Source organism: Zea mays, unplaced genomic scaffold, assembly GCF_902167145.1.
Source record: "Zea mays cultivar B73 unplaced genomic scaffold, Zm-B73-REFERENCE-NAM-5.0 scaffold_443, whole genome shotgun sequence".
Classification (NCBI taxonomy): domain Eukaryota; kingdom Viridiplantae; phylum Streptophyta; class Magnoliopsida; order Poales; family Poaceae; genus Zea; species Zea mays.
Window position 1 is genome coordinate 20,001 of NW_023367084.1, and position 5,000 is coordinate 25,000.

Sequence of the window (5,000 nt, forward strand, 5' to 3'; positions counted from 1 at the left end):
AAGAACATCCTCGAGCTTCGTGGAGACTTTACAGTGGGCATCGGAACTTGGGGCGTAGCCAAGTCTCGGTGAATTGCTCGCCGTAGCTCGGGTGCCGCCAATCGTCGTGGCTGACCTCGTCTCTATCACCACAGTCGGTAAGTGCCCCTCTCTTGAGTTCGCCATCGTCTCCTTCGCATGTAACACCGATACTCTGAGAGTTTACGCGCTAGAATCGTGTCCTGACCTTCACCGGCGATGGCGCCACCGCGCTGGTCGTCGGCGGCACCGGACTCAGGACGATGGGAGGTTGGTTCGACCTCGGCCGTTGGATGCTCAACGGGCGCACCAGATTTGGAGTCGTGTATACCTCCTGCTGCGTTAAATCGTGACCACCAATCGGTAGATCAAAGGCTTAGATTGGATCTGAGTAAACGTTCTGCGTGAGGTCGATCCGGACCGTTGGTTGGGGATCGGGCGCATTCGAAGCCACCTTGGGTATTTTAAATCCGATCCGTAGATCTCGGATCGGGCGGCCACCAACGCTTAATGGTTCGCTTAAAGTTCTGAATCTAATCTGGGCCCTTGAGCCTTCATCGGGCGGCCCCAGTTGGCCCGTACCCTTTCGGCCGTGCGGTGTTGCAAGTAGGCCCTCGGCTTTTCGATGAATTAATCCGCCGTCCACTATAATATAAAGAGTATTGCGGATAGGTCCCAGAATTCTTATTTTGAACCCTGATCTTCCTGGAAATAGTGGCCCCGGTCCAGAAGTTGAATAAAATAACTATATTAATATAGAAAATAGGTTTTAGTATAAAAATAAATCTAGAAACTTGTTTAATTCGCATTAAATTCATTTTAACTCCTTTTTGATCCATTCCTGTTGCGTTGAATTCATTTTAATATTGTTTATCATCTAGTAACCTCATTTTGTCATGAAACATAGGTTAAAAATTATGCACCTAGTTTATTTTGTACCCACCACTAAAATCTTCAGAAAACCATAACTTCTTAACCGTAACTCCGAATTTAGTGGTTCTTGTTCCCACGATCTCGTAGCGACGCGTAGATCATTATTATTCAGTTTGTACTTATGTTTGGTGTAATGTTAATTTTGTCTATACACTATTTGTTTGTATTGCTACGACTAGCGCGAGGTTACGAGTTATCTGAAGATCATCCTGGTACCCGGAATCTCAAGTCTCAGGCAAGTTGTGCCCTTGATCACTTCCTTTACCCACTCATGTTCTAATTAATCATAATGATCTGCATAGGTTAATTTTGATGGGACCCAATAGGTTACCCTAGTTTGTCTATCTTTATACCTTGTTTACCACTGAACTTTTTGGGTAGTACTTGCTAGTGCTTTATGTGGTTTTGGGTATGAAGATACATTATTCATGATCACACTTTTATTATCTGTCTATTATCACTGTTCATGATAAGATCATTATGTTAATTGGAACATGGAGAACCACCCGGGAAAACAGTGCTACCACAAGGGTTTAATGGGACGCCCTTGGCCGATTAATTAGGAAAGCTAGTGGAAGACTACCTTACCCGAAAGGGGCAAGGGCAGTAGGGGAGTGGTCAGTGTAGGGAGGCCCTCGGGAGGATTTTGCTGTGATGGCGGTCCTGCAAGGGATTCCTGGGAAGGCCCTCGGGAGGATTTTGCTGTGATGGCGGTCCTGCAAGGGATTCCTGGGGAGGCCCTCGGGAGGATTTTGCTGTGATGGCGGTCCTGCAAGGGATTCCTGCATTGGAGCTTCCTATAAACTGTAGCAGGTTTTCTGAAGCTAGTGGAACTTTGTAAAGGCCTCGCAGTGTTACCCTGCCTCGCCTCCTCGGTAGAGGTGTATGGGAAGTCGCGATCCCTTGGCAGATGGGTAACATGACTTGTGGGTAAAGATGCGCAACCTCTGCAGAGTGTAAAACTGGTATACTAGCCGTGCTCACGGTCATGAGCGGCTCGGACACTCACATGATTAAATTATGGAACTTAAACTCAATTTGTCATATGCATTGCATCGCAGGTGAAGTTGTTACTTTTTGTTCTACTATTTAATTGGGTTGGTATTTACTTATACTTAGTAACTGCTAATAAAATTTTGACCAACTTTAAAAGCAATGCTCAGCTCTAACCATCTTCTTTGGTAAGCCTTACACTTCACGTGAGCTCCCACCTTTGGCGAGTTCATGCACATTATTCCCCACAACTTGTTGAGCGATGAACGTATGTGAGCTCACTCTTGCTGTCTCACATACACCACAGGTCAAGACCAGGTACTGCAGGATGATGCTCATGGAGGATGCTGCGATGAGTTCGTGAGTGGTCTAGGTCGTCGTCTCCCAGTCAACTTTGGGTTGCTGGACCGTTGTCTCCTTATAATGTAATTATTTATTTTGTATAGAACTCCTGTTATATGTAAAGATGTGACATTCGATCCTGTGCCACTATACATCATATGTATGAGACTTGGTCCCAGCATACCTGGTGTTTATGTTAACCCCGGGTTTTGGATCCCTAAAATCCGGGTGTTACAGAAGTGGTATCAGAGGAATGTTGACTGTAGGACGAAACCTAGATAGAACTAGACAACCATTATCTACTTACCTTTGCTACTCTGATTCTTTTCTAAACTTATCTTAACCTTTCCTCATCTATTTCCGCTTTACTCTGATTATTCTTACCTTTTCATTCTAAAGACAAAGGTGGATTTCACACTTTGAAATCCCATACCTAAAGTGACCTTTAGGAATAGGAGACCTACTATTAGGAACAAAAATAAAACTATTTTTAAGGTATCTATACACTTGAATGCTTGTCCTTATGATACTTGCCTGATTTGGATCTTTGATTGAGTGTGATGAGTTGTGGAGTAATATCCACAATTACATCTGCATATATATAGTATAAATATAAATAAATAAAAATTCATAAGATAACTAGATAAACTAGATTATCCCTCATTAAAATATATCTATCCTCATAGACCCATCTTATCTTAAAAGATACCCTCTTACCTTAATAGATTCATCTTACCTTGAAAAGATTTTATCTCATCTTAATAGATCTAACTAATCTCAAAAGATTCTATTTCATCTTATCATGAAAGATTCGTTTTATCATAACCACTATATTTATCTGATCCTAAAGTAACCACCAGGACCTAATCCAAAATAATGAGATCTTAACTAGTCTAATCTAGTCATATCCAATCCAATCTCGATCCTATCTAATCTTATATGATCTAATCTAGTGTGAGTTACTTAATGCTGGTACAAAGGATAAGGCCATACTTCTAATTCACTTACGCCTAAATTGGTGACTTAGATCAACTCGGCCATACCCAACAACTTGACCTACATGATAGGTTACATAACCTATCCAAACCATTCAGAAGCAAAACAATCCAACTAGATTCTGACTAATCTCATTTAATTCATAGCCACCTCCTAAACTAGCTGCTCCACCTACCACTTAATCTTAACTGCATGTCCCTAATTCGGATAACAACTTCAAGAACGAAGATCGAAGATGATCAACCTCATCAAACCAAGGATAAGATTCAAGCCAGATCTTCAAAAGAATCAAGAACCACAATCTTGGATGGAGTCTTTTCTTACCCTACTTTTTTTGACCCAAACCTATATATACTTTAAAAACATCTTATTATCCTAAATAAATAAGTGGATATACATACCCATGCTTTCATAAACACTATCCAAATAACATGAAACTTCTTAATTCTTAAAACTAATTAGAAGTTAAAGGCTAAATTATAAATAGAGCTTTTTACATCCCTGACCTTACAAATCTCGAGGACGAGATTTCTGTTAAGGGGGGTAGGATTTGTAATGCCCAAAATTGGTAAAACGAAAAAAAAAATATTATTAATAAAATAAATAAATAAGTAGTAAAACAATGAATTTTCAAATGTACCTTTAAAGAGACCATACATTTAAAAGAGTATTATCTTAATTGTGTGTGTGCATAAACTAAATTGAACCTTGTTGAAAGGTATGTGTTAAGTTCATTCAAACTAAATGGTTGATGGATATTCATTTTTGAAGAAACTCACAATTTTATCACACACTCAAAATACTATTTCTTATAAAGAATAATATATAGATCATACTTGAAGCATGGCCTAATAAATTAATAAGGTAATTAATAAATACATTAGCATCTCATGCTGGGATTTATTTTGTATTTGTATTTCAGTTTGAAATTTGAATTTGATTTGAATGATAGAAATTTGAATTAAATAGAAATGAACAAAAGAAAACAAAAAGAAAATAGTTTCCAGCTCCTGGGCCGATTTCTTCCTCTGCTCGGCCCACCTATCGGCTAAGTCGCGCCCGCCGGCCCACTTACTTTTCACCCGCACCAGCCCACTCCACGCTCTCCCCTTTTCTTTTTCGTTTGTGGCGCTTACATGTGGGCCCCGTCTGTCCGGTGTATCTTCTTCCTTCCGTCAAACCCAACCGAACGCGTGTATTCATGGCTCAGACTCCGTATGTCGCGCCCCCAATCCCAACGGATTTTCCGTATCTCTCGCGCAATGCTCGGGTTGTTGAAGGGCGGGCTGCGGGATCACCCCTTGTATATAAGCCCTGGCATCTCCCCTGAGCCATCCTCCATCAACCCTCGAGAGCGCCGCCGCCACCATAGATCCGCCGTAGGGTAATCAAGCTTACACGGTCGTCGCGTTCTCGCTTTCGGGTTTAAGAACATCCTCGAGCTTCGTGGAGACTTTACAGTGGGCATCGGAACTTGGGGCGTAGCCAAGTCTCGGTGAATTGCTCGCCGTAGCTCGGGTGCCGCCAATCGTCGTGGCTGACCTCGTCTCTATCACCACAGTCGGTAAGTGCCCCTCTCTTGAGTTCGCCATCGTCTCCTTCGCATGTAACACCGATACTCTGAGAGTTTACGCGCTAGAATCGTGTCCTGACCTTCACCGGCGATGGCGCCACCGCGCTGGTCGTCGGCGGCACCGGACTCAGGACGATGGGAGGTT